Source organism: Otolemur garnettii, unplaced genomic scaffold (genome assembly GCF_000181295.1).
Source record: "Otolemur garnettii isolate 467f Iridium unplaced genomic scaffold, OtoGar3 scaffold00019, whole genome shotgun sequence".
In the NCBI taxonomy this organism is placed as follows: domain Eukaryota; kingdom Metazoa; phylum Chordata; class Mammalia; order Primates; family Galagidae; genus Otolemur; species Otolemur garnettii.
Window position 1 is genome coordinate 2803022 of NW_003852414.1, and position 16236 is coordinate 2819257.

The 16236-nt window shown below is 45.2% G+C and overlaps 1 protein-coding gene and 1 pseudogene across 10 annotated transcripts in view; both read left to right on the plus strand.

Annotated features, from left to right (window-relative positions):
* Positions 1–16236, plus strand: part of PARD3 (par-3 family cell polarity regulator) — a 592542-nt gene that overhangs the window by 536157 nt on the left and 40149 nt on the right. The gene's annotated exons all lie outside the window — the stretch shown is intronic.
* LOC111724121 lies at positions 931–1763 on the plus strand (annotated as a pseudogene).

Sequence of the window (16236 nt, forward strand, 5' to 3'; positions counted from 1 at the left end):
AAATGATAATTGAACCTAACTTCATAGCTTGAGGCCATCTATTTGCACTGATTATTTCCTTGGGTTGGTAACACATAAAGAACTGATCACCTCTATATTAAATAACTCCAGATTGTTAAAATATTTTAGTCCATTTTTATAATATTCTAGCTACTCCATTTCTGGTCATCTGTGATTTTTCACTTCTACCAATGCACCCTTGCTGCTGTTATTATGCTATCTTATTTTAAGCACAGATTCTCAGCCCCTCACAGTGGCTCGTATCTATAATTCTAGCACTCTGAGAGGCCTTTGAGCTCAGGAGTTCTAGACCAGCCTGAGCAAGAGCAAGGCTCCATCACTATTGAAAATTGAAAAACAGGGCGGTGCCTGTGGCTCAAAGGAGTAGGGCACCGACCCCACATGCCAGAGGTGGCGGGTTCAAACCCAGCCCTGGCCAAAAACTGCAAAAAAGAAAAGAAAAAGAAAATTGAAAAACAAATTAGCCACGTGTGGTGGGCACATAGTCTCAGCTACTCAGGAGGCTGAGGCCGGGGGGTCCCCGGAACCCAAGAGTTTGAGGTTGCTGTCAGCTAAGCTGATGCCACAGCACTCTAGCCTGGGCAACAGAGTAACACTCTGTCACACATATGTAAATAAATAAATAGATTAATTAAAAAAATATTCCTGGGTGAAAATGTTATAATAAGTATATTCTACATTGAATGCACTTCCCACCCCAAGGCAGGCTTCTATGCTGATTAAAAGCGTGCCCTCTGTTTCAATCCCAGCTCTGCTTCCTACTAGCTGTCCACCTTGAGCAAGTTACTTCATCTTTATGTTCCTCTCATTCATCGCTTCTATAAAATGGGCGTAATAGTGCTTACCTCCTAGAATTGTTGTGAGGACCAAGGGTATAGAACAGAGCCTAATATACATATATAGAAAGAGCTGGGCTCCAGGTCCCCCCAGCAAAGCCTCCCCATCATGGGCAGCCAGGGCTCCAAGGCTCCCACGGGCGACATGACCTCTGAGAAGGCCGTAGGTACTTTACCCCTTGAAGGTAAATGGCTAGGAGGATGGCCATGTGAAATGCAATAGAGACTTATCCCCCAAGGGTGAAGGGGAATCACCCCCTCTCCCATGATGGACCAGCTGAGGCAGCCAGAGCCACTGGTGATGCCATCAACTCAGCATCTCCGAGCCAGGGCACTGAGGCCAAGAGGAGAAAGAGACCCCCAAGAAGAAGAATTTCTCTTTTAAAAAGGCTTTCAGGCCAGGCGCAGTGGCTCACACCTATAATCCTAGCACTCTGAGAGGTGGACACCTGAGCTCAGGAGTTTGAGACCCCCATCTCTACTAAAAATAGAAAACTAGCTGGGGGTTGTGGCGGATACCTGTAGTCTGAGCTACTTGGGAGGCTGAGGCAGGAGGATTGCCTGAGCCCAGGCGTTTGAGGTTGCTTTGAGATGTGACACCTCGACACTCTAGCTTGGGGCAACAGAGTGAAACTCAGTCTAAAAAAAAAGAAAAATGAAACCTTTCAAATTGAATAGCCTGACCTTCCAGAGAAAGCAGAAGGAGGGTGGGGGTGATTCTTCTGCCTCCCCCACTAAAAACTCACCCCCACAAGCCAACAGCCTCAGGCCAGAGGGGCAGAGACTAGTGCTGCCTCCAAGAGAGGAGACACACAAGAAGGGGCAGGGCCCCAGGCTGCAGGGCCGTGTGCCTCCTCGGGGCTAGAGAGTGGCCCTACCCTGGCCAGCTCGGAGCAGAATGAGTAGCTGGGTTGGGGCAAGTGGGTAGTCTCTAAGCTGCAAGCACTGTGCTGTCCTTATGAGGTCACTGCACCTGGTGCCCTGGCTGCCTTGCTGTGCCCGGCCACATTCCCTCTCCTCCTCTCCCTCCTGTGGACTCTCCCATCGACCATCTGGTCATCCTCATAAGGCCACTTGAAGATGGTCCCTTACAGCTTCCCAAGTTGGGTTAGTGACGTGAAACGCGCCCATCCCTCGCCCCGCCCCTGCAGACAGATATTGTTTGTTTTCTTTCCCAATTCTTTTGCAAGTAGGTTTTGTTCATCCTACTCCCCAAATCCCTCAGCCAGAAGTGGGATGCTTATACTCCCCAAATTTGAATGTCTGCCCAGCCTTTCCTGTTGAGTTTTTAGTCTCTTGTGCTGTGCCCAGTGGCAGCGCCCGGGCTGGGGAGGACACTGTCCCTGCCCGGGTTTTTATAAATGTCTTGCTCAAGTTCAAACCTCTAGCTTGGGAATTGACTGACTTGGTAACCAAGTATTAGGCCTTGGGGTAGAGTGTGTGTTTGGGGGGGGGGGGTGTGTGATGTGAAACAACTTCTTACCTTTTTTTTTTTTACCTCCCATTGTTGTAAATCACTTTGAATGGTCAAACCCCATTTGTACTTTTCCCCGCTAATTGCTAAAACCGTTCTCTTCTACCTGGTTTTACTGTAACATTTGGAAAAAGAATAAATGTTGTCCCTTAAAAATAAAACAGGAAAGAGCTAAAGAACCGTGTTAGCTGTGTATGTTGTAGACCCAAGAGCCGATAAGGACCGTGCTAGAACTGTCCATCCGGTGGTGCAGAGACCTTCTGATGTGGGCCAGCCACATTCTAGGGTTAGGGACTTCCTAGCCACCTAGACTGAGAAGCTGGGGAATTTGCTATTTAGATTATCTCATCTCCCACAGTTCTTTGGTGAGCTCATCCTTTCCTGGGAGCTACATAGATGGAAAAGGCATACAGTCGGCCTTCTTTCTACCTGTGTGATTTCCCTGGTAGTTACTCTGAGCTGCAGTGACTTAGTGGCTTATCAGGCTGTGCGCACGCGCTCCTGAGCCCTGCGGCCACCCTGTGCACCTACCGTACGCCACAGTGAGTGCTTCCTCATCCCAACTCATTTGCAACTCAGAGTAGCTGTGAAAGCTAAAAAGAACATTTATAACTTGCTCCAGATCTTCCAGCCAGTCAGTGACAGAGCAGAATCTAAACATAGGTCTTTGCAAAACCTTACAGTGAACTAGATCCTCGCCTCTTCTACCCTTCAGAGAACATGCAGCTGTTTGTAAAACCCTTTCCCACAAGTCTAGTTGAAAGAGTTTGCTGATTACCAATGAAAACATTTCACAGCTGAAACGCCAGTATGGGTTCATTCCATAAACTCTTGTTTCAAGATTTGAGATGCCACACACCACAACTCAATCCTCATTCCTGGAAATATGGTGGAAGGATGTGGCCAGCATTGCTATCTCCAAATTTTCACCTGCCCCAAAGCCTTCCAGCTTCACCTCACCCCTTTGATGGGTTCAAGGGCTCTACTATCTCATATGGAAGCCACCAGCCACCACATTTGGCTTTTTGGTTTTCTTTCCTTTTTTTTTTTTTTTTTCCAATTCAGATTAATATGAGGGTACAAATGATTAGGTTACATTCTTTGTGTTTCGAAGGTCAAGTTCAAGTTGTAGTTGAGGCAATTGAGCCCTTCATCCTGTGCTGTATACCCTCACAGTGTGTCCATCATGTATCAGATTACCAATTCCCTCCCTGTCCCATTTCCCCAACCCCCACTTGAATATACTTGTGTTTATCTCTCAAATGGGCATGCAGTTATTTTTCTATTAGATTCGTATTACTATTGAGTACATTGGATACTTGCATTTCCATTCTTGTGATACCTTACTAAGAAGCATGTGGTTTTCAGTTAATTAAAATTTAAATGGACATTAAAATTCAGTTCCGGCTCGGCGCTTATAGCTCAACTGGCTAAGGCGCCAGCCACGTACACCTAAGGTGGCGGGTTCGAATCCCCAGCCCAGACCCGCCAAACAACAATGACGGCTGCAACCAAAAAATAGCCGGGCGTTGTGGCGGGCACCTGTGGTCCCAGCTACTTGGGAGGCGGAGGCAGGAGACTCGCTTGAGCCCAGGAGTTGGAGGTTGCTGTGAGCTCTAATGCCACGGCACTCTGCCCAGGGGGACAGCTTGAGGCTCTGTCTCAAAACAAAAAAAAAAAAAAAAATTCAGTTCCTACATTGAATTAGCTACCTGTCAAGGCCCCAAAAGCCACCTGTAGCTACCATATTGGACAGCTTCAATGGGGACATTTCCATCATGGTGGGCACTTCCATCATGGTGGATAGTTCCACTGGGCTGTACTATAGAAGGACACACCTGGCATATACACAGTCTTTATCACTCTGTGTGACTTGGGACCTGATTTCTTAGTTGGCCCAGTGTGGTACATGGGCCAGGATCTCAGATAAGCTATAAAGCATCCTCTTGCCTTTCAGAATGAAGCCAGGGCTGAGTCGGGCCTGGGCACCAGCCGCTTCTCTGCTTCCTGGGCTCTACCCGGTATCTTTCTTCACTTTCATCTTTCTCTTAACCATATGGGAAACAGGAAATAGAAAAGAATAGAGAACCAAACACACAGAAGCTATCCCAGAAAACCCTGGCAGCAGAGATGGCAAAGAGGAGGCCTGAGAGAGAGAGAAGGAGAGATTCCTCTAGACCAGTGCTTTTCAACCTTTACTATTTCACGGCACACTTGTGCCTCTAGGTAAACTTCCATAGCACATTTAAATTCTGTTGATAAAAAAAAAAAAGAGTAAAAGGAAAGAATATACTTACTGTGCTTAGAACTTCTTTCCAAAATAATTTAACAAACGATCTTTAAAATTTTTCATGGCACACCTAAGATCCTCTCACAGCAGCTGAAAATCTCTGCTCTAGAAGATTTTAGCTTCTTCCATGAACATTTCTTGGCCCGGGTGGTGGTGGCTCGTTGCTGTAAACCCCAGTACTCTGGGAGGCTAAGATGGGAGGATCACTTGAGCCCAGGAGTTCAAGATTAGCCAGAACAACATAGAGAGACCCCATCTTTACAAAAAATAGAAAACTTAGCCGGGCATGATGGTGCATGCCTGTAATCCCAGCTACTCAGGAGGACTGCTTGAGCCCAGGAGTCTGAGGTTGCAGTGAGTTATGATGATGCCACTGCCCTCTAGCCTGGGTGACAGAGCAAGACCTTGTCCTTTAAAAAAAAAAAAAAAGTCTGTTAACTTATCAGTCCTGATGATTCTATTTTGACTTTGAACCCTACCAACAGTTTTCTCTTGAAATAAAGTAAGAGATGAGCACTTTTAGGGAACAGTAATTTTTAAAGCATGCATGAATTCTGCATTCTCAGGCTTTGAAATCATCTTAGTGACTTGGTGTCAGCAATTTTTTTTTTAATTTTTATTACATCATAACTTTGTACACTGATGCATTTATGGGGTTCAGGATACTGCTTCAATATACGATGTGGAATGTTTACATTGAACCAAGTAACACATCCATCACAATTATATTCATTTCTTTATAGTTTTGAAATGTACCATTGCATCATGCACATTAGATGAGGTCCCCCCAGATACCCTCCCTTCTCCCACATCCCCCTCCCCTCCCCTCTCTCTCCTCTTCCCTTCTACTTTATGAACTAAAGTTATGTTTTGCCAATTGTATGATTGTGTAGGTATCAATATATTGATATATTAGAAGTATTGAGTACATTTGATAGTTTTTTTTCCATTCTTGGGATATTTTACTAAGTAGAATATGATGTTCCAACTCCATCCAGGTAAACATAAAAGATGTGAAGTCTCCGTCATCTTTTATGGCTGCATAGTATTCCATGGTGTACGCATACCACAATTTGTTAATCCATTCATGGGTTGATGGGCACTTGGGCTGTTTACCATGTCTTGGCTATTATGAATGGGGCTGCAATAAACATTCTGGGCACCAGCAATTTTTAAAAAGAATGAGGTAGGATAGGATGGGAAATGTCAGACTACATTGGAAATAGGAAGGGTTTTACTTCATAATCTGTTGTAGTTTTGTATAAAATCTGTGTGTATTTGTACTGGTCACTGGATAAAATGTTCTTATTGTAGATTATGGTCTGCGTTTGAAAAATACTGTGTTAGAACTGTAGTTAACACAGTATGTAGTATTCTTTTTAAATTACTCCTCTCTTTTTATGAGGAGTTACACTATGTTTTATGCCAGCCCTTTTTGTGGATCAGAACCATGAGAAACAAGTGCTGTATCTGGGTGTGTGTCACTGGGGGTAGGAATCTCTCTGCAGGAAACAGATGATCCTCTCGGATTTTAAATCTGAGTCACAGATTTTGGTAGAAGAATCACAGAACAGTTTTATTGTGAAATTTGCAGATTCGGGTAGAGAGAATCCTTTCTGGTCGGTTTTATGGGGAAAAATATCATACGTGCATTCTTGTCGGGAGGTGCAGACACAGAATGTAAATTAAAATTATAGAAGAAAGTTAAAGAGGCCAGGCACTGTGGCTCCTGCCTATAATCCTAGCACTCTGGGAGGCTGAGGCAGGAGGATCACTTGAGCTCAGGAGTTTGAGACCAGCCTGAGCAAGAGCCACACCCTGACTCTAGAAAAATTATCCAGTTGTGGTGGGCCACACCTGCAGTTCCAGCTACTGTGGAGGCTGAGGCAAGAGGATAGCTAGAACCCAGGAGTTTGAGGTTGCAGCGGACCTTGATGGTGCCACTACACTCTAGCCCAGGCTGCAAGTAAGACTCTGTCTCAAAAAGAAATAAAGAGAATGTGTGTGGGGGGGGGGGGGGGGGGAGGATGGGAGGGAGGAAAGCTGGTCAAAAACAGGAGAAAGAGGAGCACATCTCTGACAGCATAGGTCAGAAATTCTTTGTTTGTTTGTTTGTTTGTTTTGTTTGTTTTTTTGAGACAGAGTCTCACATTGTCACCCCTGGCAGAGTGCCATGACATCATAGCTCACAACAATCTCACCCTCAACTCAAATGGGCTTAAGTGATTCTCTTGCCTCAGGCTCCCGAGTAACTGGGGCTACAGGTGCCTCCCATAATGCCTGGTTATTTTTAGAGACAGGGTCTCGCTCCTGCTCAGGCTGAGCTCAAACTCTTGAGCTCAAGCAATCTACCCACGTCAGCCTCCCAGGATTACAGGCGTGAGCCACCTCACGGGCCTCAGAAATTCTTATTCATTCAAGGTCATGGGACAGTCTTTTGTCTGGTGCTGGCATCAGGGCAAGGAAACAGAGATGAATGTGACAGGCTCCCTGTTCTCACAAAACTGACTTCGTTATTCCAGGGTGGGGGGAGAGAACTCCGGTAAGCAAACATCTGCAAGATGGCACGAGTCGGAGACCACTGAGCCCAGAGGGCCGGCAGAGGTAGACACACCTGGCTCAGCCAGCAGAAGGGTGTTTTCACCCTTGGGACCCTGGCTTGTCCCCGCCAGGATCTTCTGCCCCCACAACACCCCAGTCCTCCCCACCAAGTTTGAAAACCTCAGGCCTTGTTGATACATGTTGTTTTGTGAGTTTGCTGAGATTGCTGTACAGTTATTCCCAGGATTTATAAGTAGCTCTCAGATGAAATTTTACAGTTCAGTTCGAATCTTTTGTATAATCATCATGCTCATGATTCAGCATAGGTTTTGCCTGTTACATTCATACTGAAAGGCTGGGTGGGTTTTTTTTTCCTTCCTTTTTTTTTTTTCCCTGTTGAAAGAATGCCAACAAGAATAAATTGAGTGGGGTGAGCCTTCATGGTTACCTTTTTTCTTCACTTAGGTATTTATAGTAAGACGATTAAATGTGCAGAAGCTGTTCGTTCTTTCCTTTCATACAAACCAGAGATACAGGAATTTACCAAGTGCCTGGGCGGTGGTTTGGTCTAACAAGGAGAGCATGGAGGTGGCGGGGGCCTGGCTGAGTTCTGGGAGGCTGCTGCTCAAAGTGGGGCCAGCCGGCGCCGGCAGCCGCCCTCCTGGTAAGGACTTGAGTTGGGGCTACGAGGTGGAAGCTTCTCCTGCAGGGCCTCAACCGGTGACTCTCGTCCATCGTTTCAGAGTTTCCCCCTGGGAACCCTTGCAAAAAGGCCTCCCCTTTTAACTCCTTACCCCCTGTTGGCCGTATCATTCCAACTTTAAAATTATATCTATAATTTGACCATGAACAATCTGTTGATGAGCACGGAATACAGGAAATTGTGAATATCCAGTAAAATCCAAGACATGTAGCTGCTTTATAAAATATGAGATTTAGGCCGGGTGCGGGGGCTCACACCTGTCGTGCTAGCACTTTGGGAGGCTAACCCAGAAGCATGACTTGAGGCCAGGAATTCTAGACCAGCCTGAGCAAGAGAGAGATGCCATCTCTAGAAATATAAAATTAGCTGGGTGGTGGCACATGCCTGTAGTTCCAGCTCCTGGGGAGGTTGAGGCAGGAGGATCACCTGAGCCCAAGAGTTTGAGGTTGCAGTGAGCCACGATGACGCCACTGCACTCTAGCCCAGGTGATAGAAGAAGACCCTGTCTCCCCCCAAAATTAACAAAATAAGAAATTTAATCATCTGGTTTAAGGGGCATCTGTGGCCTTGATTCACGTGCCTTACGTGGGCTTGCCCTCTGCCTGCTGAAAGGCTGTCTCGGAGTTATCAGAGTGGGCGCAGCTTACAGCTCAGATGTGAGTCACAGACCCTCTGGACTGCGCTGAATGAGCTGAAATCGCAGGTTACACACGTGTGCTGAGTGGGCAGTGTTGTGTCTGCCGCCTCCTGGCTATAAAAGGTCCCACCACCCGACACTCAGTTCACATGGCGTCTGTGTGTCTCCAAGTGGCCAGAACTTTCCTCCTAAGCTCGTTGTTCAGGAGTCCTCAAACTTTTTAAACAGGGGGCCAGTTCACTGTCCCCCAGACCTTTGGAGGGCCGGACTGTGGGCCCTGGGACGAGTTGGCTAAGCAGGACAGGCAGCGGCAGCAGAAACACCCAGTGGGCCGGATAAATGTCCTAGGCAGGGCATATGTGGCCCGCGGGCCATAGTTTGAGGATGCCTGTCATTGTATCAACCCTGTTGCTGGCACCATGAGAGTGGAAAAAAAATTGGTATAGATAAACACATATACTTATGTGCATTTTAAAAGGGTGTGTGGTTTCTTAGGATGCAAGAGGGGAAAATCGGTGAAAAGCAAAAATGCCCAAAGGGTCATCTTCCACCCTGATGCACCCAGTGCCTCCACTTCCCAAGTGTTTCTGGGGTTCTGTGGAACCAGCACCCAGCCTCTTACGGGGTCCCTGCAGGTAGGTGAGGCTTTTCCATGTCCTGGTGCACTAAGTTTCATCCATGCGCCTTCCAGCCTCTAAACTTCTACCCTTCTTCTGTATCTTCTCCTCTGCTAGTGTTCTGTCTTTGTGAGTTAAAGACCTTTGGTCTCTTTGTTGTCCCGTTAGTGGGGTGCACAAGCGATCCAGGGATTCAGGCGTTGTGCTCAGTCTGTCGTGTTTATTTGGCCGTCTCAGCACCTATTTTTAGAAATGAGCAGAACTCAGTCCAGGGACTGTCTGAGCCGCTGGCTTTGGCTTCTCCCACCTGCCTGGCCTCTCGGAGTCTCATCTCTCTCAACCTGGCTGATTTCTCTTCCTGGTCCAGCCCCCACCCCAAATTTAGGGGTCTTATGAAAATGCACCTGGCCTGGTCTCCATCATTTCCTTAAAAAAATAAATAAATAAATAAAAGATCTCACCCTCCCAGTTCCACCCAGACGCGTACTGTGCATATTACCCTTGCCCCTTAAGACCTCGTCTGTTATGTTATCTGACGGCGGAGCACAGGAACCATTGCCTTATCTCTGCCTTCTCAACAGTGCCTTGCATTTAGCAAATAAATAACAACAGTAATTGCTAATAAATAACAATGCTAATTGTCGCTACAAATTACAGAAATATGTTATGGCAGTTTTGAGTCTCAATCAGTCTTCCCAAATTACCTAGGAAAAAAGCACCCTCCGCCCAAACCCAGGAGCTCAGCACCTGGAGATCGTTACTAGCATGGAGGAGAGGAGGAAGGGGAGGGGGCCGGGGTGGAGGCAAAGCCATCTACCACGCTTTCTCCCTCCGTGAGGGATGAAAGGGAGGGAAATAAAATCTTAAGCCCATGTGCTTTAGTTTTCTGCCAGGCAAGTGTGACCCAGGGACTCAGCAATTAGAAGGAGTTTCAACTGCTCACCTGTCTACCATGGTTCCTTGTGGATGAGGACAATCAGGTAATGCCTGTCTGGAATTGTCTGTGTCATCCTTTGTTCAGAATCCATGCCGGCTCCATTTCAGGCATCTGAAAATGAGTCCATTGCTGGGAAAACTACAGCCCACATGCTGAAGGGGACTCACCGGGAATGTAATATTTGCAGCCTCTCGCTGGGCGCGGTGGCTCATGCCTGTAACCCTAGCACTCTGGGAGGCCAAGGCAGGTGGATCGCTTGAGCTCAGGAGTTCAAGACCAGGCTGAGCAAGAGTGAAAACCTCTCTCTCCTAAAAACAGAAAAACTACCTGAGCATCATTGCAGGCACCTGTAATCCCAGCTACTCTGGAGGCTGAGGCAAGAGGACCACTAGAGCCCAAGAGTTTGAGCTTGCTGCGAGCTGTGATGATGCCATGGCACTCTACCCAAGGTGACAGAGTGAGACTCCATCTCAAAAAAAAAAAAAATTGCAGCCCCCCTTTTCACTGAAACTCCTTGAAAGGAGCATTTCACTCAGCCGTGTCCAACATGTATTATTATTTCACGTTTCTGTGAAGAGCCTTTTGGTGAAGCCTCACACTCTGTTTTCCCGGACAGTCCCCACCACAGAGCCCCCTGGCATTTCTGTGGCAAGTCTGTTTGTCAGAAAGCTCTAAGGGCTGTCTGTGCGAGGACATTAAACTACAATGAATTTATGTACGCATCTGCTCCATTACTGGAGAACAAGTTTTATCTCCTAATAAATTGATGTTTCTTTTTAGTGTCAACTAAAACCAAAATTTACACCCAAGGAAGTGAACCTTAACATTACATAATTACTTCAATGCCACTGGTGGTAAGAAAGGGAACTCACGGCCCTGATGCTAAAAAGGCGAGAGCAAGAGAAATGGTTTCCCCCCTCGCCGCCGTTAATTGTTTCTTGAAAGCGTAATTGCGCCAGGGCCTTAATTGAAATAGGAATGTAACTGTGCCCTTTGAAAGCAGATACTGTAAATAGTGTCATGGGTGGGTATGAGATACACCATCAGGGAAGAGACTAAAAGGCTTTATTTAAAGTTGAAGGGTAAAGAGGAAAAAAGAGGTTTGCTTGGGTGGTTCGTCTAGAGTTGCATTTCGATAATGGAATAGATGCTTAAAATTCTCCAGACTTTAATGAATATTTAAGCCATCTTTCCTGCAAGGCTTTGAATTCAACTGACTGCTAATAAAAGACACAGTTTGGACCATGGAATTACACAAATGTGACTTTCTTTTTAAGGGATCTGAATAGAGCCCAAGGCTAAATTTCCCCCTTATTTTTGTGTTTCACGTCCCTGGGATATGGCATTATTTTAGGGATGATGTGCCTTGAAGACTTCAGGTGGCTGATCCCAGGTGGAATGAATAAGAAATAGTATTGTGTTTTCTTTAAATTTGTCTTCTATACTGGAAGTTTAACAATTAAATTTAAATTGCACCTGAACTTTATGGCCACCCTGTCTGTGCACACACGTGTGTGAGAGAGAGCATCCATGCCTGCATAAGCCCTACACACAAATGAGAGAGATCTACCCTAATCCAAACACGGCACAGATCTAAACATTTCCCACTAGTTTCTATGCATCAGGAAGACTTCAGCAATAGAGGTTTAGCATGTAAGCCAGGCACGCGTAACCCTGGGCAGGAGCCTATACATGGGCACCACCCCAAGTCCACCCCTGCCTGGCTTATGACTTTGTGATGTCCCTGGATCTCAGTTTCCTCGTCAGTAAGTCAGAGTGTGGGTCTTAAAGATTGCAAAGCTGCCTCACACACCTGGCACGTTCTTTAATTCAGTCACCCGCTGCGCACTGTGTGATCAGCGCCCACATCTTTCCTCTGCCTCCCCCCGCCCCCCTGCTAGTCACAGGCAGTGCGTGCAGACAGGATCGCCAACAGTACAAGTACAGATCGGATATTGTTTTCTGCCAGTCCTGCCCATTATTGAATATTCCTTTTGAGAAAGCAAGCTTTAAAAAAAAAAAAATGGGATTTGAATAAAGTTTTAAATGCCGTGATAGAGATCAGCACTCACTCAACTGAACAACCTGTGATCACTTGGCTCCAGCACTTTGGAAGACAGTCCTGCCTCACAGAAGGCCGGTTTGATTAATGATGGATCACACGCGTGACTGTGGTCCCATAAGATTATAATACTGTACCTTTCTGCATTTACACACACAAATACTTACCGTTGCATTCCAGTTGCCTGCAGTCTTCAAAAGAGTGACATGCTATCCAGGTCTGTAACCTGTGAACAGTTTATACCCCTACCCTAGGAGTGTGGCAGGCTCGACCATCCGGGCCCCTGGATGTACACTTAACTCATGCATGTTGATTTCAATGATGAAATCACCTGTCGTGTTCACCTCTCCCCATCGTTAAGCAGTATGTGACCTGAGTTCTAAGTGGTAGGGAATAGTTTTTTTTAAGTCTCTGTTAGGTGACTGACTTTTCCAAAGGAAAATGAAGAGACCATGAAAAATCACGTAAAAACTACATCAGGTCTCCAGGGTCAATTTAAAGGGTGTAACTAGATGTCCCTCATCTACTTTAAGGAATGTGGTCTAAGTCCTCTGCGAAGCCATTCTAGGTTTTTAAAAAAAAGGGTCTGGGGGAAAGGGACAGACAGAAGTGTTACGATATTTAGTTATTAGTATATTTGTTTGTTTCATGCCAATTTTCTAAAAATTCCTTAGAACTCTACATACACATTTCACAGAATCTTGAGTTCTCTTGCCTCAGTAACACATAGGGTGTCTCTAATCCCGTCGTGTACTGGAAGTCTACTTGTACTATAAAAATTACTACAAGGATTTAGAGTTGTTATATCCTCACTTACTCAACCCATAGTTGCTATATCACAGAGCCAATTCTTTGGTCAGAAACGCAACCTCCAATTATAACATTGTTCCTACGGGGAAATCGGATCCACTTTATGGTGTGGTTTCATGGAACCCAGTGTGGTGAGAAGTAGAAGATGCCTGCATTTTTTATTTAATTTAAGCCTTTCGACTCTTTATAACATCAGTTACGACTTGGCAAGACTTGAACGATGTGTCTTGAGTTGAAGTCGTTGATGGATTGAATTTGAGTGTGGTCTCACAGCCCTTTCCCCGAATGCACACAAAATGGATAAAAAACGCACACGTCAGACTTCAGCCTTCGTTGGAAAATTGGGAGCCGCACATATACACATTGGTGCTTTCAGAGTGAGGATTTTTAAAAAAGTGTCATAAAAGGAAAGCTCTCTCTCTTCTGTGCAATGGCCAACAGGTTGGTCTTCCAAACACAGACTGAAGCCACAGTTATCGGCAACAAATCCTGGCTTTTCTCTTAAGAATTTAAAATCTTACTGTCCCTTTGTGCCCCTTCTTGTTGTTAATCAGACCATGTTACTCAGTGAAATCTTTAACTTAATGTTTAAGTTGCTACTCAGCGCCTACAGAGAATTATATTTCTACGTTATCAGAGGGGGAAAATGAAGTTGTTTTGTATTTTTTCCGGGGGGGCGGGTGTATTTAAGTATACTAAAGATGTCTAATCAGCTTTCTTTAAAAAAAAAAGTATCTCTTTCATAAGTAATATTTGCTGGGTCTTAGAAACTGCATTAACTGAAGATTCCACCTGCTAAAGGGATGCTGGAAAAATAGTGAACTGTTGCCTCAATGGAGAGGAGACAGCTTGTACTATTTCTTTTGTTCTTTTCATGAGAAGAGTTTAGCCAAATTACAGAAAGGACAAAGAATCTATTTGAGAGCAGATATTCATTCCACATCAAGGAAACAGGAAGGTTAATCTTAGAGACTTGGGCTTGGAAAGGATCATGGTGACGGTGACACGTCATCGCTGTCATATTTCGTTAATTTAAACACATTTTTAATTTACTTTAGAGCTTCTTGTAATTAGTGAAACTTTAGGGCTCGTGGAGGGAATTGGATTGACGGCCCCTAAGGACTCTATTCTTTCCACCTGCAGAGCGGGTACCGCCTGCCAGCAGCTCAGCTATCCCAAGCCATAGGCCCAGCCTGGAGGGAGCAGAGAATTGTGTGTTTGGGGGGCCCCCCAGCTGCTCCCCGCAATGAGGCTTTTACAGCACAGCCCCGCAAGTCACCTTGCATGCCGCTCTCAAACCTAGCACGTTTTTAATCCCATAGGATCTCCACTTCATGAGCAACCCCATCTTCCTTTGGGTTTTTCTATTGATATGATACAACCTCTTTGCAAAGTCAAAATAGTCCCCTCCTAAGCAGAGTGTTGGCTGGATTTAGGTCCCCAGACCCCATCACCGTCACCATGATCCTTTCCAAGCCCAAGTCTCTCAGATTAACCTTCCTGTTTCCTTGATGTGAAAGGAATCCCTGCTCACAAATAGATTCTTTGTCCTTTCTATAGTTTGGCTCGTCCCCTTGTCTATGTTCTCCCACTATGACTCAATCTGTTCTCATGGCTCAATTACCTGTATACAAAGTCTGACAATTTAGTTTGTGAACTCATTATGGAAAAATGTGCTACATACCTCACTGCTGAATATCGCTGTGGTCACCTTGGATGTATTCCCCTGGGGAAGCTAAGCACCAATGCTAGCACCTAGACCCCATCTCCAAGCAATTCTGGAACTCTTTTTTTTTTTTTTTTTCTCCTGGACTGGCCAATTAGAGCTGTGTTGTATTACCCTAGATGTCCTCAAAATGTCTTCCTTTCCTGTACCCTTTACCTTCTGGTAAAGGAAAAAGTTCACTGAGCCAGATCCAGGTGAATAGAGAGGGTGTTGCTCTACTGTTATTTGTTTACTGGTTAAACACTCTCACAGAGAGTGTCGTGTGAGCAGGTGCATTGTTGTGGTGCAAGAGCCATGAGTTTTTGGCCAAGATTTTCAGTTAAGATTTTCCTGTTTTGGCTTGGAGCCTGTGGCTCAAACAGCTAAGATGCCAGCCACATACACCTAAGGTGGCGGGTTCGAATCCAGCCCGGACCCGCCAAGCAACAATGATAGCTGCAACCAAAAAAAAAACAGCCAGGCATTGTGGCGGGTACCTATAGTCCCAGCTACTTGAGAGGCTGAGACAGAAGACTCGCTTGAGCCCAGGAGTTGGAGGTTGCTGTGAGCTGTGATGCCACAGCACTCTACCCAGGGTGACAGGTTGAGGCTCTGTCTCAAAAAAAAAAAGATTTTCCTGTTTCCCTATTGACATTTACTTGGTCTGCTGTGCTTCTCACAGTCTGCCGACAATTTTGATGCACAATTCAGTGAATATTTAGTGTTTTCATCAGTTCTGCTTGCTACTGGCTGCCTTGATCTCTGTTTATCAGTGACATTTTCTCTCTCCTCAGAAAAGCATTTAATCCATTCGTACACTACTGTTCTCCTTACAGAACTATCCTCATAAACTTGGACTAATGTAGCTCTGATTTCACTTGTACTCTTGCCAGGGTTAACGAGAAATTTACGAATGTTTGTTCGTTGCTGTAATCAAGCTCTGACACTGTCCTGACAGCACACAGAAACAGGGAGCAGCAGTAATGAATGCAGCTCAGCAGGGCACCACCACACATTGACATGAACACAGCTCCGAGACACTGACGTGCCAGTCTCAGGACCCTACTGAGTTGTTTGTACAGTGCTGCCAGTTTAAGCACAGGGTGGCAAATTCAGGAACTTTATCATTTGGCCTCGCAGACGTCGATGGCCATGAACACTATATCTTCAGTTTCACCTCCCTCCTGAGTTGGAGTCTTGGATTTATTTATAACAACCCACTCTGTGTCTCTACCTAGAGGTCATTTTTTATTATTTATTGAGTGATTATGCAGTTCTGTGCTCGGCACTGGATTAGATGCTTACATAGACCTCATCTCATATTATTTGTGTATGCATGAAGCCAAATGCAGGGTGGCCATGAAGTTCGTGAGCAGTTTAAATAGTTGTTAACTATTTAAATTACTCACGTACCTATTTATTAATTTAAATAATCTTCTGATTATTTCTATCAGAAGAATCAAGTATTCAAAATAGGAAAAGAAACTCATTCTCCAGAAGTATGTATGAATTATGACCATCTCAGTTCTAAACATTATTTGAAGCAGCTTTGAATAATAACTACCGATATTAAAATGGAGTTTAAAAGGACAGAAACATGATA